Source organism: Podarcis filfolensis, assembly GCF_964270895.1.
Source record: "Podarcis filfolensis genome assembly, chromosome: Z".
In the NCBI taxonomy this organism is placed as follows: Eukaryota; Metazoa; Chordata; class Lepidosauria; order Squamata; family Lacertidae; genus Podarcis; species Podarcis filfolensis.
The window spans coordinates 7,204,568-7,231,098 of NC_139617.1; the positions used below are offsets into that span (position 1 = coordinate 7,204,568).

The 26,531-nt window shown below is 40.2% G+C and overlaps 1 long non-coding RNA gene across 2 annotated transcripts in view; it reads right to left on the reverse strand.

Annotated features, from left to right (window-relative positions):
* Nucleotides 1-24,675, reverse strand: part of LOC310754127 — a 70,894-nt gene extending 46,219 nt beyond the window's left edge. Inside the window, exon 1 of one of the 2 annotated variants that reach the window (XR_014543635.1) lies at nt 24,479-24,675. This is a non-coding gene — a long non-coding RNA (uncharacterized lncRNA). The remainder of the gene's footprint in view (nt 1-24,478) is intronic. The other variant, XR_014543636.1, reaches the window with a different exon arrangement.
* Between the last annotated feature and the right edge of the window lie 1,856 nt (nt 24,676-26,531).

The window sequence follows — 26,531 nt, forward strand, 5'->3', positions numbered from 1 at the left end:
ATCTGGAACCCGTTTGTGCCTGCTTAGTAAGCACTTCCAACCTGGCTTGGAGATCTCGGCATGCAGCAGCCGCTTCATCCTCTCTTTTCCTGGAGGCGATTATCTCTGCGCTGAGCTGCGTTACCGCTTCTCGCAGGGAAGCAATTTGCTCTTCAGTAGACATGTCGCTTGACTTTTGTGAGCTCCAAAGGCACCAGTCCTCTTTCCTCCCTGCTTCGCTCCCCACACGCCGCTTGAGTCAAAGAGAACTGATGAAAACTTCGGGTGATGGGACTTACTGTCAGAGACTGCCTCTAGGTCCCGGCTCACAAAGGACCAACGCTAGCCGGTAGAACGGAATAAAGTCTTTATTGAAGTATAGTTTCCATTTCCACATCTTAGCGTGCGTCTCTACGTCTATTCCCTAGATCGGCGGGCTTTAGGACCTGGCTCCCTTTCCGGGCTGCTCATTGCGCCTCCCTCTGGTACATTTGAACTTGGCGCGCGCGCGCTGTCTCCGACCCTCCTCTCTACCGTTTCCTCGCTCTCTGACGCAGGCGTGGCTGCTGCCGGAGAGCTGCCTGTCGCTGGTGCCTGGAACTCCTCCCCCCTGCTGCTCTCTGGTGGAGTAGCTGGTCCGGATTTCCAGCTGCTGCTCTCTGAATCCCCTCTGGTCCCTTCTTCCTGGGGTGCCCCTCTTGGTAACCCCCCAGCTCTGCCCACGGGAGCCCCTTTCTGTGAATCCTCCGATTCGCTGGACAGACTTAGAGATCTCGGACGGCTATCATCGCTAACCTCTCCTTCCGATTCCTCGCCATCCGTTCCCTCTGCTCCTGAACCCCTGACACCATCCCATACCCCAATGACTGGATTTATGTTCACGAATTACATCTATGTTGAGATGTATTACTTTGGTAGAGGTATGTTATCCAGACAGTATTTCTGCAGTAAATGGATGCATCAGATTTTTACCAAACTCACTGGGAGATCATGTTTTGGTGTATTCTCATATAAATGTGCATGACAGCCAGTGCAGATGACTTCCCAGTCAAAAGTGTTAGGGAAGTGTTGGGGTATAATTGACCTGTCTTGGCATATATAGCCCTGCTCCTCCTCCCTCCTTTTGCATTGTGGGCTTGCCAGTCACCTACTGATGGGGCTGAGTATGTATTTTGAAGGGAGCCCCCAATTGCTCCCCATTTTACCTTCTACACACTGTTGTTTTATTTCAAAAGAGGAGAAATGGATCTCTGTATGACACTGACAGCTTAGCTAAACTTAAGTACCATCAATAAGTGCCAGAACTAAGACGCATACCCCCCAAAATCTGATGGATTTGAATTGCAGTTTACATAGAGGGAGCTTATTGTGTATAGTGTTTACTTAACTGAAGTAAAATTGGTTTTATATGGGTGTTTTAATTTTGGAACTGTTTAAATTGTATTGTTTATGGATAAATTTTGATGTATTGTTTCTGATATGGGCCAATGGCCGCAATAAATCTATCTATCTATCTATCTATCTATCTTAATCTGGCCTTTGGTCTAGGCCGGAAAAAAGGCTTTAGATCTGGGGACCCTTAATCCTGAGGCATTGTGAGATAAGGGCACTCTGGCATTTCCCTACACTATATCTGCTTAGTGAGTGACAGGGTTGCTTTATGGGCTGGGCATGCACATTGGGGTGAATGCCAAGCTAGTGGGGCCATGATGTCTTTGTCTGGTTCACAAACCCAGGGCTCAGGTAGCAAGGAGAGAAAAATTCTTCCAGTCCTTCCTGCAAGGCACAAGTTCCATTGCCTCAGGAGTTGGGAGGGAAATGTCAGGAGACCAGGCTACCATCTTGATAACACAGCACTCAGGTCGTAATTAGCTGGAAGATTTATTGAAATACAAACATTTAGCCTTGGACGTCTAACTGAACGTCTGTGGCTTATGAATCAGTTGACCCTTCTGAAGAATGCTTCCGGTTCTGCAGAAGGGTTGAGCTTGGACTGCCATCACACCAACTCCAAGGAAGACTCAAGATACCACTTCAAGTTGGGGAATCTGCAGAGAAAACCAATTAAACTAACTTAATTCAACCAAGCTCAGCCCTTCATGTATGGATGCAGGTTGCAGTTACACGGTGATTAGAGGGAAATCACTCTTTGCCTGTTCAGAGATTGCTTTTCTATATTAGTGTCTTTTATGTTTCATGACTCCACCCTGGAGCTAAGTGCTGGAGATCACTGATATAATTCAAGCCCTGAAGATGGCTGTTGCTGAGGTGGAAGAATCCTGTGCAAGACATACAAAACCCAAGCATGTGGTTAGGGATTATCAGTTCATGTCTCGGAAGCTGCTCTTCCATGGAAAACCTCATCTATTATTGATGTCACTTACCAGCAAAGCAAAATAAAACAGGTACAGTCAAATTCACCAATAGTATTCTCTACAGATTGCATTATGGAGACAAAGAAGGACAGTCAACGCTAGTCTACTCACAATAGACCCACTGATGCTAATGGGCATGACTAACTTGGGTTCATTCATTTCTGTGGGCTTGCTCTGGGTACAATTAATTGAATGCAACCCAGAGGCTTGACTGATCTTCTTCAAGGGTGATTATGTGTCCTGCTTTACATAGGACAGTCCCCCCCCCCCCATCTCTCAGAAAATTTCTTCTGTCTTCAAATATTTGTTCAGTCCAAATCCAGTTTAAAGATGAAGAACGTACTAAGCAGACACAGAGGCGACCTGGTCAGTCTTCATCAATAGGATGGGATTTATTGTATTTCCATTTATTTATTTCTAAATACATATGTATAGATTAGCACATGCAAATCTTAATTCCATTTTGTCCTCATTTATCCTTATGCATTTCCTCTCCCTCCCCCCTTTTTTGACCATGCATAAGAGGCCACACAATAGATTTTAAAAGGCCACCCCCCCCACAACATGAGATGCTGAGTCCTAGGCATCTGACCATGGGGTGAGATGACATTAAATTATGCACCCCAAAGACCAGACTGAGGTTGATTTCAAAAGGCAGTTCAAACTGGAAAAACTTTTAAATTAGAAAAATATATATGAAATATTTGATGGATATTTTTGTGCTAACTAATATAAGCATAATAACATTTATAATTTATTTATTTTTTAAAAAAACTCTTGCAAAGAGGCATTTCCATTTAAGCTGCTGAATTTGGAATCCCATCCAAAAATAGGATGGAAAGTATATCCAGTCTCTTTTATTATTGTCCTCATTCTCTGACTTCCCTTTATGCTTATCACAAGCCACAGTAAAACTTGAAAGCCACATTATCACCTTATTTCCTTGCAAGAGCAAAGATAGTCCATAAATTACCCTGGTGTTCCAGCAGATTGCATTACTGATTGTGTACTGAAAAAGTCCTGGAGCTACCCTCCCTTGTGTATGTACACACACACACACACACACACACACACACTGCACCTCTGCTGGAACTGCACTGGCCTTCAGGGTTCATGCACTTAAACATTAGAACTTAAAAAGTAGACTATTACACAAACTCATTAAAATTTAGCTCACTATAAGTAATGGATTTACCCTAAGAGAGTTTACTCATCCTTTCTATTATCTTATGTGGAGGTTTCTTAACCTCTTAACTTCACAGTCCATCCTAGGACACTCTGTCCATCAACATGCCCTTTTGAGAGTTCTTTCAAAACCTTTGAAGCACAAGCTAGCATATTGGGAGTTAAAATTTCCAACACTCTAACATGAGGATTTAATTCAGCGTTAATGAAAAGTTCAACATTATTGTCATTAGAACAAACTTCATTACCAATTTGCAATTGATCAGTTTAAGTATCTATTACTTCTAGTAATTAAACCTCCAATCTTTGTAGATGTGGTGATAAATTGTTATGTAATGCTTAGCTACAATGGCCATCCAATTATTTCTCAATTATAAGGTTTGCAGGATTTGAGTTAAAGCACCACCTCCCTTTAATCACCCCAACCCTACAGATGGGTTTGAGTTCTTTGACTCAGCAGACATTCTTGCAATTCATTCAGTGAAGACAGTGCAAGATCAGACCTTTAAAGAAATAATGAATAGATTTATGATAACACTCCATTGAGCCTGGGCCAATCCTGTTCACAGTAGAGACTCTGGAAGGGCAGTACACTACTAACAGTGCACTAATAACCATCTCCTCTTTTCACTCTAGACCCTGTGAAGCAATAGTCCCAATTGCCATATTTTGACCTTTGGCAAATTCCTAGAACAGTGTTACCTGGACTTTAGACAGCTATAAGATACTTCTTGCTGAATCCAAATTGGAGGTGAACTTCACTCCTATAGCTATAGCTACACTCTCAGATAAGCTTACTACTGTTCTATATTTCTGCAAGAGGTATGCTTCCAGATAGGTTTCCCTCTCTGAGGACAAGTAATTATGGCATATGGCAATGCTTGAACTAGTAGAATTATCTAACCACACTAAATATATATACAAACTTCTACCCAGATTCTGGAATCTGAATTTGCCTTGTTTCCAAGGTGAAATGGATGCACTAGGAATTCTCTGTTGTTGTTGTTGTTGTTGTTGTTGTTGTTGTTGTTGTTGTTGTTTCAGAACAGGCCTTTCTCTGTGTTTCATCTATATAAGAGAACAAAGTTCACTATACAAGTGCATAAGAGAAGGGCCTTATCTGTAGTGGTGCCCTGATGTTGAATGTCCTCTCATAAGACACACAACCATTACTAACACTGTATTCATTTGGGGGCTAGTTAAAAGTATTTTTTAAAAACAAAACAAAAATAAACCCCAAGCATTTTAAAATATCGAGCTTGACAAATACTTGCACCCCTCTTAATTTTATTTTATTTTTTAAAAAAAGAAATTGTGTAATTTTGTTTTTATGTTGTTTTAATATTGTATTGTGGATTTTAAGTTCTTGTGCACACCACCTTTGGTCCCCACTTTGCACTCAGTGACAGTGGCCACACCTTGGGAATTGCTTCGACTGGCTGGCTAAACCACGAGAAAATAGGCTCTGGCAGATTGAGTAGAGGAGACCAGTGGTGGGCCCAATGGTCAAAAAAGTGGTTTTTGCATGTGCTGTAGAGAGGGGGAAATGGGGCTCATCAACATATGAAGGTAGCTCATCTAGGAGAAGGAAAACTCTGGTCCCACTGCCTTGTGGCATATCTTTGGGAGAAGAAAAGGCTTTGTATGCCTCCTTCTGGTAATCCTTGCAGTCAAGCTGGCATGAAACGTATTTCTCTGTCTTTGTTTGGACAACATCAGTGAATCCAAGAGGGGCTCTTGTTTTCTGGGCAGCCCAGGATCTCCATACACACTGCCCTGGGAGGTCACTTCAGTGCTGCTAACACAGAAAAACAATGCAAGAGGTAGCAGTTATGATTTACAAGTCTCTGCAGCCCCTCTACAAGTGATTCTCCAGTGGCTTGACTACACCCCCGGAGGCACCCTCCATTGGCTCTTGAGACAGATGGATGCCAACAAGGATATAGAAAGTCACATGTGCTCCAATTCTAGAGCTGATTTTAGAGCTTGAGGTGAATATGTGCAAATCAGGTGCAGGGCCAGGAGACACAATCCCACTTCACCTACCATGCATCCATATCCCCAGATTTGTCTCATCAACAGAGCTCCTAACATCCAGCCTACCAAATGGTTTGTCCACCTTTAATTCCCACCCTCCACTCACCTCTCACCACAGATATGCCCTCAGTGGTAAACTAGCACCATATTCACCCATAGTTAAATTAGGAACTACCGCTTGTGTTCTGTTCTCTTTAATGAATGGAAAACTGTGATATTCTCTATATGACACTGCTTTTAAAATCATTTCTTCTTTCAGGAGGTGCAGAATGAAGAATGCTAGTGCCAGACTACTATCACTCAACCAAAGTGGCATTTTTAGTATAAAATACTTCCAGGAGCAATTTCACCTGGGGGGGGGGATCCATCTCTTGAAAAACATTAAATATTTTAGCAGTGCTCAGTTGAGAAGATCCTTGCATTTTGTGTTGATGTGAACCTTGAGAAAATGCCCCTTTAGGAAAAGACTGATCACACATTAGAACTTTATTTAAATGACAGTTATTTTTAAATGTCATAGTAGCACAGCACTCAGATAAAAGGTCTTTCAACAAATTTAAGGGCAGTTTAAAGGTAAAGAAAATATGGGAATAGCCATCTGAATTCTTGCTGGAGATGGGCCTGCATTAATTTGTACAAGCCTGCAGGCAACCAACCAAGTACTTGAAAGACTGTGTCACCCCTTAGATGCCCAGTTGTTCACTATGCTATGCTGGAGATGGGTTTCTGAAGATAGCATCTCTTCAGGAGGTCCTTTCCTTCTACACAGTGTAGGAATCAGTCCTCTAGTGTTCTGGCAGCTGCTGTTGTGTTTGGAACCTACTGATGAACTTTCTCTACCAATAAGTCTTTCTAATACCTTTCCCAGTCTGGCTCTGTATTGGATTTGTTTTTAGGATGTTTTACGGTTGTTTGAAACATTTGTATTGCTTGCTGATCCTTTGGGACTAAGGGTTTATATAAATCTAATAAAGAAATAATTAAGCTGAAGCTAAAGCCCCAAACAGCTGAGGCTGAGGTTATAATCCTTCTGTCTGTACAATGGACAGAGGTCCATCTCATGAAGGGAAGTAGTTAAGAGAGCTGAAAATAATGCCAATATATTTCACATCTGGCAACCAATGCACCCCTTTGGTTTCAGATAGTACATGGGTAGACAAGTCTAAAAAGGCCAGGATACAAATTTTCATGGCCCCTAGCGGCCATGGTGGCTCATTTACCAGAAGTAATGTATTTAGTGTTAACTCTGGAACTATATACTTGATTCTGACCAAACTAAGCTTCCTGATGCTCCAGAACCATTTAAAGCAGGGAAAGCCCTCCAGATGTTACTGGACTACAACTTCCAGTATCCCTAACCATTGGTCATGCTTATGGGAGTTGAAATCAAGCAAAATCTGCATAGCATCACATTGGTAATCCCCAATTTAGAAAATTCTGATGCTTTACCCCAGGTGAATATATTTTGGAGGCTAGAAGAGGGATCATAGGAAATTTGTAGCATTTATTTACTCAGACTTAATTGACTAATCAATTCCTTCTTTTTTTCAGAGTTATTTCAGGAGACTTTATGCACAAGGGCCGGTGAATGAGAAAGAAATAGAAGAATTTCTTTAAAAATATGGATTACAAAAAATTTTCGAACAAAGTAAAGTGATTTTGAACCAGAAGATAACTGATCAAGAAATTGAGGGAGCCATTCAAAATATGCAATTGGGAAAATCTCCAGGACCTGATGGACTGACCTCCAGATATTACAAAGCTTTGAAAGAATGGCTTATACAACCGTTGAAGGAGGTCTGCAATGAAATTTTAGAGGGGAAGAAGGCACCGGAATCGTGGAAAGAAGCGTATATTACACTTATACCAAAGTCAGAGACTGAGAAGAATCAGGTTAAGAACTACCGCCCTATATCATTACTTAATGTGGATTACAAAATTTTTGCAGACATTTTGGCAAAAAGATTGAAGAGAGTTTTGGTGGGGGAGATTCATAAAGACCAAGCGGGCTTTCTTCCAGGAAGACATTTGTCAGACAATGTGAGAAACATAATAGATATTATGGAGTTGCTGGAAGTTAATATTAATACTAAGGCAGTATTAATATTTGTGGATGCGGAGAAAGCCTTTGACAATATTTCTTGGAGTTTTATGAAAAAGAATCTCCAAGGGATGGGGGTAGGCCAAGGTTTTGAGAATGGTATAGGTGCAATTTATTCTGAACAAAAAGCAAAACTGATTGTAAATAATGTGGTAACAGAAGAATTTGCTATTGAAAAAGGGACACGACAGGGGTGCCCAATATCCCCATTACTTTTTATATCTGTCTTGGAGGTTTTATTAAACATGATCAGAGGGGACCAGCTGGTTAAAGGGATTCAGGTCAGAGCTAAACAATATAAATTGAGAGCGTTTGCAGATGACCTAGTATTAACTTTACAAGAGCCAGACACTAGTACGAGAAGAGTTTTAGAGCTAATACAAGCATTTGGTCAAGTAGCAGGATTTAAGTTGAACAAACAGAAAATGAAAGTATTGGATAAAAACCTAACAGTTGCTGAAAGAGAGACGTTCCAGAGTGAAACTGGTTTAATGGTAGCAAAGAAGGTGAAATACCTGGGGATTAATTTGACATCTAAGAATGTGAATTTATTTAAAGATAACTATGAGAAATGTTGGTCAGAAGTTAAGAAAGATTTAGAAGTATGGTCAAATTTGAGACTTTCCTTGTTAGGCCGAATCGCTGTTATTAAGATGAATGTCTTGCCGAGAATGTTGTTTTTGTTTCAAACATTGCAGATTGTGGATAAAATGGATTGTTTCAAGAGGTGGCAAAAAGACATATCTAGATTTGTCTGGCAGGGCAAAAAGCCCAGAATAAAATTTAAGATACTAACTGATGCAAAAGAAAGAGGGGGGTTTGCCCTGCCGGACTTAAAGCTGTATTATGAATCAGCGGCTTTTTGCTGGCTGAAAAGCTGGCTGCTTCTTGAAAACACAGACATTTTGGATTTGGAAGGGTTCAATAACAGAATTGGCTGGCATGCATATATATGGTATGACAAGGTTAAAACCCACCAAGGTTTCAAAAACCATATTGTTAGGAAAGCACTATACAATGTTTGGATTCGGTACAAAGATTTGTTGGAAAACAAAACCCCTAGGTGGTTGTCACCAATGGAAGCCAAGGAAGTGAAAAAACTTAATATGGAATCCAAATGGCCAAAATATTGGGAAATTATAGAACATGAGGAGGGAAAAGTGAAATTGCAGGGTTATGAGAAATTGAAGTCCAAAGTAAGAGACTGGCTTCATTATTACCAGATAAATGAAGTTTTCAAATTGGACAGGAAAATTGGCTTCCAGGTGAAGAGGTCAAAATTAGAAACAGAGCTATTGGAACCCAATACTAAGAATCTGTCAAGAATGTATAACTTGCTGTTGAAATGGAATACACAGGATGAGACGGTTAAATCAGCTATGATTAAATGGGCACAAGACATTGGTCATGGCATTATGTTTGCTGATTGGGAACAGTTATGGACTACCGGTATAAAGTTTACGGCATGTAATGCCTTAAAAGAGAACATTATGAAAATGATCTATAGGTGGTACATGACCCCAGTCAAGCTTGCAAAAATTATCATACGCCCAATAATAAATGTTGGAAATGTAAGGAAACTGAAGGTACTTTCTACCACCTTTGGTGGACGTGCCCAAGGATCAAGGTCTTCTGGGAAATGATTTATAATGAAATGAAAAAAGTGCTTAAATGCACATTCGTGAAGAAACCAGAAGCCTTCCTCCTGGGCATGGTAGGCCAATTGGTGTCAAGGAAAGATAGGACGTTTTTTATGTATGCTACAACAGCAGCAAGAGTACTCTTAGCAAAGTATTGGAAGACACAAGAGCTACCCACACTGGAAGAATGGCAGACCAAGGTGATAGACTACATGGGACTGGCTGAGATGACTGGCAGAATCCGTGACCAAGGGAAAGAGACGGTGGAAGAAGATTGGAAGAAATTTAAAGTTTATCTTAAGAACTGTTGTAAAATTAATGAGTGTTAAAATGTCTTGGGTAATGCAAAATAGAATTGCAGTGACAAACAATTGGATATGAGAAAAAAGATTTAAAGAAAGTGTTATAAGTAATTGAAATTAGGGGTTGCTGGAAAGATTTAAAACAGGGATGCAGAAAGGGGAGGTATGGGAAAGTCGTTGAAAGAAGGTTTAAGGAAAAAAGGTTAAAGAAATTATACGTGTTTATATGTTTGTTTGTTTATGTATTGTGTTGTATTGTCTTTAATATGTGTTGAAAAACCAATAAAAAATTTATTAAAAAAAAATCAATTCATTCTTTTGTCTTTTTTTTTAAAAAAAATGATATTTATTGGAAAAAAGGTTTTTTTAAAAAAAATAATAAAAAATTTCACACACACAAAGAAAAAACAAGACAGAAAAAAAAAATAAAACCATCATTCTCAGATTCCCCACTTTCAATACCTTCTTTCTTTGACCTCCTCCTCCTCCCTTTTCTTGTATCCTGATTAATAATAATCGCAGCAAATCCTTTCCTTAATTCATAATATTCTGTCATTACATTACCTTAATTCTGTTTTCATCTTATCATATTGAAACCTTAAAGTTTAAAGCTTAAATCTTATTTTTACCAACTTCTCCTAACCATAACATTCTTACCTAATTCTTTAGACATTTTTACAAGAGCCAAGTAATTTCATTTCAACATTTTTCTAACATTCATTAATTTTATAGAACAATCTTAATTATATATAAAAAAAGAGAAAAACTATCCAATCTTCATCCAGCGTCCCTTCCTCCTGCTCCCGGGCTTTGTCAGTCCTTTTTAACCTATTAATCTAGCACATTAACCTGGTAACCTTATATCCGAGGCCCTCAAGTCTCTTCCATGTCCCTTCCACAGCTCTTCTTCATATTTTCCTTTCATTCTCGGGAACTCCAGCTTGGTAATGTTTTGGACCCTTTTCAACAAATCAGCCCCTTTTCTATAGACCAGACTGGACTCCATATGGTATTTAAAAACATGTTCCAGATTCCCTCCAAAATTGAGAGCCCCCACAGCTCCAGACATCAGACGGCCCATTGCCAGACTCGAAAAGTCCAAATCTCCCTGTAAAGGGGGGTCTATCCAGCCCCCCATTTCCAAACCTAACCAAACGTTATCTTTCCAAGTCTGGTTTTTTCCAAGTTCATTTGTCAACTCCAAAAATTTATGTTCCTGCTGGGCCGCTGCTCCCTCCGTCTCTGGCGCCCAAGATTCAGCAACATCCTCTTCTTTCAGTTGTTCTGTCGTGGCACACTCCTGTTTTAGTTCCTGGGTGGGCTCCATATAATTTCCTAATTCCTTCTTTTGTCAAGTAAAGAACCATTGCCTACTAAAGAAGAGAACACCTGTATTTTTCTGACCTTTACATAGGTGACTTGAAAGGCAGAGACAAAATAATTGCATAGTTCTCAGAAAGTTATAATAGAGATATTAGCCACGTCCTATGCTATTCATATGAACCCTTCCTCTAATTGTTCTCTATGCTTACGTACTCTTGGAATGTGGCCAGCCCAAAGCTGAGTTTAATGCATACACATTAGTAGCATCAGTACATTACAAATAGTGCGGAAACAAAGATGCAGGTTGTGGGACACGCTTCTGAAACTTATGCAAACCAATTTGCATGTCTTAATTATGGAGGAACAAACTTGAATGCACAGGGGAAAGAGTCATGCTTTAGCTTAAGCCCTGTCTCCTTAACTGCTTCAGTTATTCTGAATGGCAATGTGACTTTCCATCTCTGTTGTTCACCCCTTAATTTAAAAGAGCTTGCCAAAAAGTGGATATCCCATGCAAGATAGAAATGGCTCTAACCAATGAAGGGGTTGTATAGCTCAATGACTGAGTACATGTTTTGCATGCAGAAATGGGCATCGAGTTGAATTCCTGGCATTTCCAGTTAGGAGAACCTAAAGCAGCAGGACTGGCAAAACCCTGTTTCTTTTACATAGTGGAGGCTGGTATATTAGGAAGAATGGGACACTTTCCCACAAAGCTCAGTCTGCCCTCAGCTCACACCCAAGTACCTGTTGTTTTACTAACCAGCCCAGGAAGCTATGCTGACTGTCTGCTCCATTCTCTACAATCTCAGTGTTGCACATATATAACACAGCCGGGCAGGGCAAAACTAGAATTAGTTGTCTCTGTCTGTCATTGACTCCATCTACCACTGGTCTCCCTGCTTTCTGCATCCCAAAGGACACCAGCCACTACTGCTTACTGAACTGCTGGACAGAGGAAGCAGACAAAACTTGACTAGATGGATTGAGGATCTGACCATCAAAAGCTGTATCCTATGCTGCTCATTAGTTAAAAGAGAGATGAGGAATGTATTCTTCACCTACAACTCACCCCACATCATTGGCCATATTGACTGGCACTGGTGAGAGTTGGTCCATTGACTTCTGGAGGGCCACAGAGTTTTCCATTCATGACTTTAAAAAGAATATGATTAAACGAGCAATACAGCTGTATAGGAAGGCTTACACCCCCATTGCATCTCTTGGAAAAGCATTCCAGGACAGGAGACTCTCTGAAGTGTTCTTGAATGCCGCATTGGAGCAGAATTTTTAAAAATTTACTTAACTTGAATCAGATCATTGGGCCTGTCCAACCAGAGCTTGTCTTGATTGGCAGAAGGCGACTCTCAGACAGAGGGAGCTTGCAAGAGATTGGATCCATAGTTTCCTGCCTCCAGAGCATGTGAAATATGACTGAGCTATGGGCCAACCCCTTGCTCCCTTATTTGTTTAAATATTTATAAGCCATAGTTTTGTGAAAGAAAATGTGGAAAGGCATTATACACCATGCTAAAGTGCAACAAAAACAATAAAAATATCAATTAAAACATCTATGAATACTAGCTGGTCAAAAAAAAAAATCACATTACAAAGGTCTGTCTGGAAAATGCAGTTTTTAGGAGATGTCTAAAAGAAGGCAAGGATGATTTATGCCTAAGCTCCCTGGGAAGGTGCTCCTGCAAAGTGGAGCCTGCCACATGAAACACTTATTCCCTAACGAAGATCAAGCAACCCTCGGGGGCATAAGGAACCACAATAAGTGCCACAGCAGAGGATCTCAATGACTAAGATGAAACATAAGGAATCAGATAGTCCTTAAGGTAATTTGTTCTGTAGTTTGTGAATTAACACAAAAAGCTTGAACTGGGCCCACTAGCAGAGAAAGCCTTAATGTGCAATTGGAAGTGTTTGTGATTTCAAATAGAGCCTTCAAGACCTTGCCCAATTTGTTTCAACATGATCTTAATGTATGACACTATAGCATTTAAAAATGTACAGCAACTGCTCCCCACAAAACAAGACTCCTACCACTGATTGTTTACAAACCTAATATGCCAAATTCAGTTTGCATTTGGTTGCATGAGGTTGAGAGACTATGTGTCAAGAAAACCTATATAATGAATCCCTGGCAAAAGTTCTACTTGAATCCATGTTTCCCAGATCGTAATCTAATCTGTTACATAGTTGTCATATCAAACAGCAATGTCCCTCCAAAGTATGTTAGGGGAAGATCTAGTTGTGTCCAAGGTAGCCTCTTTCAGCATTTGTCTGAAGATTAATGACAACCCCTTACTCACAACTCCCAGGGCTTTGAAGTCAATGCTATATATCTAACAAATGATGTTTGTATGGCCTCATGAACATTTGGCATTTGAAAGTGAGACCAGCTTGTAAGAGAGAAATGCTCACTGGACACCCATCCCTGGATGATCTCACTTGCATGGTTCACATCACATAATATAGCAGATCAAGGCAACAACACAGCTCCCCAATTCCTCTGGACAAGAAATATCAAGGTGGTGGGTGTAGATATTAGTCAGAGAGGATGAAGGGATTCAGTTCATTGTTAAGTAAGCAAATTTCACTCTACAATGCTCTTTTTTGTTGCATTATCGACTGATGAGTTTTAAGTTTACAAAGCAAGAGTTGTGCTCCTCTGCAGGGCTTGCAGGCTTTTAAAAACTTTTTTCTTTCTTTCTAAATAAATATAGTTTTATTGATTTCCAATAAATAAATCCAAAAAAAGAGAGGATACTAAAGCTAAATTCCCCTCGTCCCCCTCTGCCCCTCCAGGACAAAGCAGTTGAGTTAAGTTTGCCATTCTTCAGGATTATCAGTAAAGTATTTTTTACAAAATGATGTCATATTTTCAACATCATTTATATTATTCAATGCAAGCAATCTCTTGATTATTTTTTCTGGTACAGTAACAGAGCATACATTCTGTTTCCAACTTGAGATACACGGGTGTTCCAGTCATTTCCAATTCCATGAGTCGGCATCCGCTACTAAAAGAAAAGTAATTAGTTCTTTATAGCAAAGATCAGATTGCCTATCTCTAAAAATAGTCAACAGTCCTAATATTGGGGTGCATTCCACATGTTGACCCATAATATAGCCTGTTTCTGTAAACACCCTCTGCCAGAAGGCTTGGTAGAAGTAATATAATCCACTGCACTCATTCACAGAAACATAAAAAGCAGCACTGCTTATTCTGACCAAATAAACAGCACTCTCTTTCTACTGTGGTCAGCCACATGCCTATGGAAAGCCTACAAGCATGGCAGATGAAAGTGATGGACTATATGGAACTGGCGGAAATGACTGGCAGAATCCGAGACCAGGGAGAAGAGTTGGTGGAAGAAGATTGGAAGAAATTTAAAGACTATCTACAGAAACATTGTAAAATTAAGGAATGTTAAAAGGATGTTGGAATGAAGTAATGTGGTTTTTGCAGTAATGTTATATAGGGTTAAGGAAGAATGGATTGTTAACAGGTCAGAATATAAAGTTACAATATATTAAGATAAATTAATAAGATAAATACAAGAATGGAAAGGACTTGCTGAAACAATCAATTGATTTAGAATACAAAAAAGGGAGGTGTGAGGAGGTCAAGGAAATAAGTAAATGAAAGATAAGTTATGGAAAGATGGATTTCTTTTTAACTGTTTTTACTTTTTCTGTATTTTTTCTTTTTTCTTTTTCCTTATTTTTGTAAATTTTTTTTGAAACTTTAATAAATATTATTTTTTTAAAAAATGGAAAGCCTACAAGCAGTACATGAGTGCAAGCAGGACATGATCTGCTATTGCAACTGGGGGAATACAAACTCACAGGAATGTGGTAAGGAGAAGTGAGGAGCCCAATTCAGGGTGCACAGTACCATCAGCATCTGACAAAACCATCAACCATTCCAGGCCTGAGAGGTACTAGGCAATTCCTCTCCCACGTTCCTTGGGACTACCTCGAGGGAAGGCAGAAATGGGGGAGCCCAGGTCAGGGAACATACATACCACTGGGTTTCATTTGTCCTGAGAGCACACCGTCCCTTTAAACTCTATATAATGTATTTAAAAATTGGGTGCCTTGGGGAAAAAGATGGCATATAAATCCAATAAATGATAAATAAATCTGAAGGACTTGAAAGCACTCTACAAATGCAAAGTATTTTATATACAGTACAGTGGTACCTCAGGTTACATACGCTTCAGGTTACATACGCTTCAGGCTACAGACTCCGCTAACCCAGAAATAGTGCTTCAGGTTAAGAACTTTGCTTCAGGATGAGAACAGAAATCGTGCAGCGGCGGTGCAACGGCAGCGGGAGGCCCCATTACTTAAAGTGGTGCTTCAGGTTAAGAACAGTTTTAGGTTTAGAACAGACCTCCGGAACAAATTAAGTACTTAACCCGAGGTACCACTGTATAGCAATGTTTCAGCTATGCATTGGAGGAATTTGTCAGACTATACGCTTGGCAGAGTTTGAGTCCCAATAAATATCGGGGGAGTTGAAGTCCCCCATGATTATTATTTCTTTCCTTTATCACAATCGGCTTTTGAAACTCTTCCACATTTCCAAAGTTTGTCACACATTGTTGGGGAGATGGGCATCAAGTAAAAAACCACAAATCAGAATCCGCCTTGGACTCACAATATTATTTGCGTCTGATAGTTTCAGTTGTTAGGATGCTAGTCCACCCTCATTTAAGCCTTGTTAGCACTTACTCACTCGCAAGGTCTGGAGCAAGCATCAGCTCCCCACAGGCTATGCAAAAAGTTACACTGAATCTGTATACTAGAACATGACACCAGCTTTCCCAGATATTACCTGCTCAAGTTGGCATATCAACCTGCTCTTAATTACCTGAGGCAAAATCATGTTGCTGTTTAATGTTAACTAAAGTTTAGAACTATCACATGAAATGGTTGAAATGCTAAGACCATTGATGAAAGGCAATTATGAGGGGCTAGGGAAAAGGGATTGAGTCTGCCAGGGAAGAAAAGGATTAATCTCTCATCTCCATCTGTCAGACTTAACTGACCATAAATCCATAAGGCTTATTTCTCCAACATCTGCTACTGGCTGTTTGAACAGTCCTTTCTAGTACTTTTTTTTGTCATTATGGTTTATGATGTTGCTCATCAGAGTGGCGTTATTTCTCTGTGGATTTTGCACATGTAAGGGAGAGTGAAGCCTTGCAGTTCTGTTCTCAAAAACTGAGGCCTTGGGCACTTATTACAACCAGGGAGAGGATGCTGGTGTAAGGATACGAGGCAATGAATCACCATCCTGCCCATATTCTTAAAGCCTTTTAAAGTTGAGGAACATATGTGAGTTTATGCATAATTTTATGATACAATCATGTGAGAAGCATCATTAGATTTGTGATGTTTTGCTGAATTATAATTTCAACAGTGCTGTGCTTGAAAATGGGGTCCCTGGCCAGATTTTAGGGGAGGCTGTCAATGTGGCTATCCTGAGGTGCAGGGCTTGAGGACTGTGCCAGGACTGATGTATATATAACATTGGTTATATGTTGAATCCGAGCCCAGGACAGGATGTGCACACATGCACAAACGTGTGTGTGCATGCTCATACACACACCACAGATCCCTGTACAAAACCTGTTTGCACTGGCAGTTGAATCCTACTTCAGCACTGGTAATAAGACAGCACCCTTCACTGAACCTGAATGTAGCAGGCAAATTCTGGGGGCCCAGAGCAGGTCACATGTTCCATAAAGCTCTGTCTTTCAGCACTGTGCTGTCACTACCATCCCAGAATTTCCTGACTGAGGTATTTGTCTCACTTTATCTAATGGTAGGGCCAGTCCTTCCAACAAGGAATTGAAGGGGAAACAGACTTGCCCCAGTCTTTATGTGCTGAAAAACTGTAACCACAATCCAACACATGGAAATCAATGTACTTTAGCATGACCAGGTGTTAGATAGATAGTTGTCATTCTGTGAAAAGGCCACTATGTGTCAAACTAGGACCTGGGAGACCAAGGTTCAAAATCCCATTCAATGGGTGACCCTGGACCAGTCCCTGACTCTCAGCCTTACCTAGCTGAATTTTACACTGTATTTTATTCAATGTATGTTCTGAGGAAGTGAAGTACCATGGTTTGGAAAAGACAAATAAGCCCAGCATGCATGAAGGAATCGGTTGATCATCTTGCTACATTATAAGTAGGGAGGTTCTGATTTATGGTGTCTGGGAAATAAAGCCATTTCATTTGCCTCTTTCTTTCACCTCTTGAGCTTTTGGTTTTCTTACTGTCATTTTAATTCACTTATCAGAGAGAGAGAGAAAGAGAGCAAGGGGGGGAATAAATTCAAACAAGTTGCTTAGACTGAAAGCTCGGGCAAAAGAATTTGTGGAGAAACAAGATATAGCAGAGATATGGAACAGGGAAGAAAATTACATTTGTCAAACACTTCTGTAGAAGAAAGAGTATAAAGCTATAGTAATTTATATATAAGATCATGACGCACCACATCTCAGAAACAAATGGGCATGGAATACAAATTTAGGGATGGGGAAGCAATTTGGTACAGTTCATATTCAAATGAGAGCCTGCCTGCCTAATTCACACTTCCCAAAACACTGTGTGAACCAAAACAGAGCTATCCTCCTAAATTCACCTTTCTACAAATTTGACTACACATTACTCCAACCAAATACACATATCTATAAAAATGCATATATTAGGGGAAAGTGTGCATTAAATGCATTTGCATAGCTGATACCACAGTAGTTATTGTGGTAAGGTTGTACTGCTCACCTGATTTCTGTTTACCTTAGTCATGCCAACGTATCAGGAAAAATAGAGGGAGGGGAGGGGCAGTGGTGAGGTCCACACACTTGTACCTTGCTGGGAGAGCCAATCTAATGAGGAGGGTGGCACATTTGCACCACGTCCCTCACCTCCCCCTCTCTATCCTGAGAAGTGGCAGTTACTCATTGCCTCTGGGGTGATGCCCCCACCACACTATTCATTCCTCTTCCAGAAATGTCTGAGAGGTGTGAGATTCCAGGGGTTCCAGGTGCTTACTCAGTTTCCTTGGAATGAGGGACAGCAGAGACTGTAGTGCCTTTATGATATCAGGTTTACACATACATACAACCTGAGCCTACGGTAGAGGGGCTCACACCAGAAGGTCTCGCTTCCTTGGGGTTTGAAAAGGAATCATGCATGTCTCTCTTTCTCAGGCTTCTACCTGCTTCTAGCCATCTCTTTCTCACTATTCTGGCCTTGGTCTTTCTCACTACCAACTAGGTGAGGGAGGGCCCCCCACCAATTTGCCCTTTGGCATAGGGCAGGTTCACATCAGAGGGCAGCAAATGGGAAAGAATGGGGGGGGGACCTGAAACTAAAATTCAGAGATTTCCCCCCTGTCCCTATACAAATGCATCAGGGTCAGTCCAAAGAATTGATTTAGTTCAGAATAAGATTGCTAATGGTGATTATAAACCCCTCCTCTTTCTAATTCTTACATCCATGGTGGGGAGTCAGTAGCAGGTAGTGGTGATGGAGTCTTCATTCTTATGCCCTAGACTCTTCTGTATATTATCACTGGTAAGGAATGGCAGAGAAGAGGAGGAAAGAACAGGTCACTCCCCCACAAGACTAAAAATAGTCAAAAGGAAAGCAACAGAGGAAGAAGGAACAGTGTAAACATATTCAGTTATTTCAGCTATGTGGATTTAGAATTAAATACAGGTAGGGAGCCTTTGCTCACCAGTGCCCTCCAGAGGCTTCTGGATTTGGGTTCCCATCAATCCCAATGATAGGCCATGGTGGCTGGAATGGATGGGATTTGTGACTCAAAACCTCTGAAGGTTGGTCGGGGAAGGTTGCAGTATGGCTGTGGGGATGAGTGAGCAATTCAAAAGGCTTTACTCTAAACGGCCCTGTGATACACATATGAAAGTTGGTATATATAAATTTAGCAAATAAAATCACAGAAAGGGTGAATTTTCAGGAGGGGCTGGAAGGAAGGCTGGAAGGAGGGAAGGAGATGGTCTCATGAAGTATCCTGAGAGCAACAAGACGCAGCAAGTCTAGTTGGAGGCTTTGATGCTTCTGAGTACCAGTTGTTGGAAACCTCAAGAGGGGAGAGTGCTTTTGTGCTCCTGTTCTACTTGTAGATTTCCACAGGCATCTGGCTGGCCACTTCTGTGCAGGATACTGGATTAGATGGGCCATTGGCTTGATTTATTTATGTTTGTTTGTATTTATTTTTATTTGTTTGTTTGTTTGTTTCTGAAGAAGCTTGGAATGCTGGTGACTATGGAATATGTATATATATATAAAATTGTCCAGTAGCACCTTATAGACCAACTTATAGACAAACCTATCTACATGCTACCATCCCAAACATACCAAACAATCAATTGTATATATAGCCAGGCTCTACATTACAGCTGCATCTGCTTCAAGGTCTGCTCTGCTAGAACCACTATGGATTAAACTTAGCCCTTCTGTGATTCCCTATACTTAAACATCCAAAGCATGGCCTAATTAGCAAACCTACCTGGCCAAAAAATTTGCTTGCTCTTCTTTTAGGTTGGCTGTCAGATGGAATAACGGTAGGTGTGCAATTAAACAGGAAGGTGGAAGTTGCTCTTTTGTGCCTGCTGAGGTACAAAATAAAAAGTGACAAATGACTTTATTAGTACATGACAGGAAAACATACTCTTAACTCTATGGGTTAATCACAACTCGGCTGACTGACAGCTTGTACAATGGAACCATCATTTATAAACCCTTATCACCAAACATCCCAACACTTCTGTGGATAAATGCAGGTGTCTGGACATGAAACTCAAGCAGGTTGTGTCCATTCAGTTGAGACATTCATTTATACATAATTTATAGAATAGGATTGTTCTGAATGAAGGTACATTAAACAATAGTGCATTCCCAGGAAAGGACAGCTAGCCTGAGTTGTCTGAAATCATGCAGGGCTTTGTAAGAGTGTGCCAAATCATTTTGAAAGGTGTATGCTAGAGTTTCTCTGCTATCTCACATAAAGCAAGCCTTTGAGGCAGACATGGAAGTTTCTATGTAAGAGGTGTGGGATTTCTCAAAAGAATTTTGCACATTTTTACCCAGAGATAGGAATGTTGCAAAGTCCTTAACTTGGGGCTCAGGCCTATGACATAAGAGTGCATATGCTGCACACAACTGCTCCCATGTGTAGAAATGTGTGAGGGGCCTGCACAGGTCAGGTGAACATGTGTGTGCTCTGGTGCCTGCAGGAGAAATGCCTCCTCACCAATTAATGTTTGGCCAGCATGAAAAAGGGTTTTTTTATGTGCTGATGTATATACATAAAGGTCCTCTATGCAAGAAGATGGCCTTGATTGGTCCAGGTCCCTCTTTGAATGGTTGCACACACTTTGGTACATGCATACATCTTTTTCACATACTGGAAAAACCATGGATAGTGACTGTGTGAACCTTTCAACCATATGTGTACATGGGGATAAATAGAACTTATATATTTTGTTTGTTTTAATATTAAGCAATTGTTGTTATCATCATCACCACCACCATCATTTAGGCAAGGGATTAATAAACCAATTTTGAATGAACTGTTATAGTGACTGATGAAACAATAAGGAATTTTTGAGGTACCTTCAGGACTAAAAGATATTGGTATTGTCAATATCTAACCTTTGTGGACTGGCAGAGTCAATTTCATCACATCCATGATGAGGCTATGAAACCATTTTGAAAAATTCACAAAAAGCAGTAACACTGCCAGTCATGCCCACTGAAACTTAGCACTACCCTGCAGAAGATATAAACGAGGAGAAAATGCTGTCTGCTCAACTAGGAGAACTTCTGTACCTCCCCCAGTTTCCTCCTGGCAGCTGCCAGTGCCTGTAAAATCAGACAAAGATCCTTTAAGTCATCAAAACTTGCAACTATGAGGCCAACAATAGTATAGCCCTTGCCAGCATATATAAAGCCTCAGATGGCCCCAGGTTTTGGCTGAGATCATTCACAGTTCAGCTAGCAGGGCCTATAGGGATCTGACCATGGTCCTGGACTCCTTAAAAAGCTTTGTCTTGACTTTGCCTCACTTGATTTTGCCAAGACTTTGCCTCACCCAACTTGACCTGCTTGGAAGCAGCTCTGCTTATTCCTCTCGCTTCATCTTCTAGCCCCAAGTCTCAGAAGAAGAGGTTACTCCCCATTTTGCAATGAAGTTTTTTTTATCACGTGGTAGACTTTTTGATGCAAGTAGGATTTCATCATACTTGAGGGTCTGCCGAATAGTTACCTTTCAAGTATTTTAACTAGAGTGAGGTATGTGAATAAAACAGAAGATAAAAAGGATTCAGATTGGCCTGACTTTTGAAAAACAAACTAAAGAAACAAGCTAACTTTATCAAAATGATTTCTATCAGTGTACTGGCAAGTGCAGGGTGGGAGTGAAATATTTCCTTTGTAGGCAACATGCCTGAGGACATGTCCAGGTCCTTGTATGCACTAAATCCATCTTTTATAAGCAGAAATTCACTGTACAGCCATAAATATTTAAGTAGTCAAAAAGGTCAGACCCTGTTTCCAACAGTGGCTGCCTCCTGAGCATGGACTGAAAATGTATATTTTCTTTTTAATTAGAACTGTCAACTAATGAAAAATTAATCAGATACAATTGTTTCATCATGAGTTATTCATTTAAATGTAAAACATACACTTGCATGTCACCACAGCACCAATACAAGCACCTTTTTAAGGCATTTGAAAGAAACACATAATCATTCCCAAATCTGCAAGAATGGGCTATTGGCATGAATTTAACTGGTAAAGCTGGCAATCGGGCCTCCTTGCCTCTAGGGGGATCGTAGGAAAGGCACTGTTCTAGAAAAGTTAGTTATAATAGTAAACAAGTGCCAATGGGGGGAAATGGGTAAACTCCCAGGCACTGTACCAGAGACAGCTAATTAAATCATAGCCCAGTGTCTTTGAAGTCAAGATTACAAGCCAGTCGTAACTATTTCACTAAGTCCTACTTTTTTCAATGAGACGGAAGCTGAAATTCTATACTCACTTACCTAGAAGTAAACCTAACTGAACTCAAAAGGGCAGACTTCTAAGTAGGCACTCATAGGATTGCACTGTGAAGTAGAAGTAACTTCAGTAGCAATCTAATCCACCTTTCAACCCAGTTAACGTTGGATATCCACCACTATGGCATTTCTGACTGCTGGCCATCTGACTTCTGCTTAAAAACTTCCAATAAAGGAAAGTACAACTTACAAGGCATTGTGTTCCACTGTCAAAGTGCTCACCATCATGATTTTGTTTTTAATACTTCTTAATTTCAATTTTTTTCTGGTAATTTGAACCCATTGCTTTGTGTCCTGCGTTGTGGAGCAACATAAAACAAATCTGCTCAGTCATAAATGCAGACATTCAAATATTAGATGATGACTTAATCATCTCTTCTCCAGGTGAAAAAATCACAACTCCTTCACTCTTTCTTCAGAGATCTCGATCTGCAGAGCCCTCACTGTTTTTGTCACCGTTTCCAGAAATGTCGCAGTTTGTTCACACCCCTCTTAATCTGTGGTGCCCAAAACTGGACACAGTACTCCATGGAACTCAGGGTTGGTTAATATATGTATGAATGCTTACTGCAACATCAGCTAAACATCATAGATACAAGTTGTCCAGTAGCACCTTAGAGACCAACTAAGTATGTTCTGGGTATAAGCTTTTGTGTGCATGCACACTTCTTCAGATACACTAAAACAGAATTCACCAGACCTTTATATATAGTGGGAGGGTGGGGTGGGGTTTTTCTCAGGTGGGTAGTAAGAGATGGGTGATTGACTCAATGGGTATGGTAAACCTGTTGACGACTGTTAATTACTGCAATTAGTCCTACAGGAAAAAGCATGGGATAGTATTTATATATTTCAACTGTGTCAGACCAACACAGCTACCTATCTGAATCATAGATACAGTGGTACCTCTGGTTATGAACTTAATTCGTTCCGGAGGTCTGTTCTTAACCTGAAACCATTCTTAACCTGAGGTATCACTTTACCTAATGGGGCCTCCTGCTGCCGCCACATGATTTCTGTTCTCATCTTGAGGTAAAGTTCTTAACCCAAGGTACTACTTCCAGTTTAGCAGAGTCTGGAACCCGAAGTGTTTTGTAACCCGAGGTACCACTGTACAACTTCCATATAATCTCAGACTAATTGAAACAATGGGACTAAAGTATGATTAATATAGTTTGCAATTCTAACTCCATTTACCAAGGAGTACACTCCATTGCATTCAATAGGACTTCTTTTGAGTAGGCATAGTTAGCATTGTTCTGCAGGTCTGGATCCAACTCATCCCCCCCCCCCCAGTGGAGACTTTTCACAAATTTGATCTGAAGCTATTGAGGGCATGCATGTTTGACAGAGCCCAACATCTCATAAATGCATCAAACATACATCTGGTCCCCCAGTTAGGAATGGAACAGTTAAGTTCTCTGTCTTTTACATGATGCTTTTATTAGCTTAACTAAATCTATACTCCATAATTTCTGGTATTGTATATAAGTCCTGAGAGACCTAATGAATACATACATTTAATTTTCTGTTATCTGTTATGGCACTTGATAACTTCCTATCAAATGACTGCATAATCAGTTGGTTGTCCCACCTAAATCTAAATTTGTCAATCTGCATCTCTCTCATTTTCTCATTTCTCCAATCTTAAATTCTGTGCTCCACATTTTCACACCAGTTTACATCCTTTTATAAGAAATCTTTAGAAATTCATCAACATTTTGGTGTAAATTTATTCTAAAATACACATGTATTTTCTAACAATGCACACATTTTGGTAAACCCATTTTCATTAATATAATAATGTATCTTTGTATGTTAGTTTAGCTAAAATATGCATTTTTGTACACATTGCTTGACCAGAGAATGGCACTGCAAAATTCAGACAAGTGTTAATTATTATTATTATTAAATGTGTTGTTTTTAATTTTTAATAAAACAAGTAAATATAACACGGGCACTGCATGAACAACAGTTCATAAACATACAAGCACAACACTGTATTAAAGCAACCAAGAGGAGAAAAGCTGATTCCCAGTCATGACTTAAGAAAATCTTTCCAGTGTGAAGTCCGAGTCCCTGGAGGGCAACAGTTTATATTATGTTTGCTTATAAAGCGGATAAAAGAAAATCAAATTTTGTCAATGCTATCATGTTTTGCCATTCCCTTAAACAGTGGTGGGTTAAGTGTTCTGAAAGTGCTGCGTCCCATACACAAGACCACTATTTGGCCTTATAAGACACGTCCAACACTCTCTCAATATCAATCAGAATGAGGTGAGTTCTGGGATTAATGTTACTAAGAAAGCATTCCTCTCCCCCTGCATCTGATAGAACACACACACACACACACACACACACACACACACACACACAGACACTGCCGTGCACGCCAAAGCAAAAGTTATTGAGGCACTCACAGTTGATTTGATCTTCAAGCATGAGCTCTAGATCCTGCACTGTCATTTTGAGAATCTCCATTTCAGACTGTCACCAGATCCATTAGCTTTCTTAGTTACATCCAGCATTTTAGCTGAAGGGGTTTCTATTCTAGTTTCAAGATGCTGAAAGGCCTCTGTCCAGGTTGCTTTAGGAGCATGCCTAACCTATGAAATATATTCACTGGCTCATCTGACATGTAAGTCATTTTCAAGCCCTGCCTTGCCCTTGAGCCACCTCACACCATTTTGGCCAGGCCTTCCTTGTCTGAAGTGTCAGTGGTTTGCTTTTCTATTATGTTGTCTGAGTGAAGTTTCTGCAACTTTGCTTGCAGGGTTCTCGTGCTCTTCTGCATACCACTTTCCAATCCTGTGGGTTCTTTTTAATTGAGGTCTGTTCTGTTTGATCATTCACAGAAGACTTTGAATTCCTGTGGTTATTGGAACAACTAGGCAGCCATTAGGCTTGCATGCTAACCCTTCACCCCAGTAAGTGTGAATAATGAAGGGTAGCTGTGTTTGGGTTTGCATATTGTTTCAGAAAAATACTTTCCCTTTAAATGTGAACTGAATTTCTTCCTCATTCATTGTGAATTAGTTTAATCCCTCGTGTTGATCTTTGAGTTTAGCTTATTTGAAAATAAGCTGCATCATTACATGGGACATTCTTTGCTGCAAACCAAGTTCTTATTAATGCAGTGTGAGGACCTTGTGGTGATCTCATAATAAAAACATGACTATTTTTCCATCACTTTATATTTAAGATACCATGCTTCATTTTTTCTATAAATGTTTATGTGTCATAGAAATATGCATGGAACTCCGTGTCCTCTTTTTTTAAAGGCATCATTATTAATCCGCATTGATCAGACCACCCTGCTATGCCTATTTATCAAACTTTAAAAGATCGAAGCTTTCACTGTCCATAAAATCTGGCTTATTTTCCCTCATTATTTCCTGATATTCATCCTTCAACTCTCATTTAATGAGAAAAGGTCTTCCTTCTCTCTCTGACCTCTTCTTTAAATCTGACATCAATCTTTAGAATATTTTTTTTTCTGGTATCACATCTCTGCCATTAATCTTAAAGGTGTGTGGATTGTTAAATGCATTTTTGAACATGATTGCCACAAAAGAGTAATTGCCGTAGTGTGTGAAATTGTTACCTGGACTTACATCTTCATTGGAAGAGATTGTGGCTGTTCAAAATGTTTTTAAACAATGTGGGGTGGGGTGAGGGGTAAAAGGGTGGGGAATTCCTTAAGTTATATCTTGCAATTTGGTTGATCTTGCAGTTTGAGTGCTCTTGCAAAGTCCAGTTTGGGGTCACACACAAATGCAGCTCAGAATCTCACTGTGCTGCATTCCAGATAGGTTTCTTGGTACACAAGAGGTACAGAAGGAGGAGAGGGTGGGACTTGCTGTGACTGGATGGAATAGAAGCCTAGACTTCCCTTTCTTTCTTTCTTTCTTTCTTTCTTTCTTTCTTTCTTTCATCATTGGTTCTTAAATGCATGTTCTCCTATAATCTGATATCTTGTAAAGCATAGGAAAACAAGCAAGCAAAATATAATGGCACCTTTTATCTTCCTTCCTTCCTTCTCATTAGTGGGGAATTTCTGGCCCATGGGCATGATTAAGATTGCCCAATTAGAAGTTTTCCCTGAGTCATACCCACCTCTTCTTTCGTCTTCTTCTTCGGCAATCACTCGTAGCTGAGTAAGATTGTCTTCCATGAACACGGTCTTAACAGTGAGTTGGTAAGTGACTGTGGAGGCCAATTCTGGATCCACACGTCCTTCCACAGTGGGGACATAGGTTTCCGGGCAGGAGTTGTTCATAGTGAGGGTTTGCCAAGCATGCCTTCTTCTTTGCACGTTTCTCCCTTTTGTTCTGAGTTCAAGCATCTTCAAAGCCCATGACACCTTTGGTAAAGGCTATTCTCCAATTGGAGCACTCTCAGAACAGTGTTTCCCAACCTTACACTAGACCAGAGGTGTGGTGTGTGGGAGGGGAGGGTCATATTGGGGTGAGT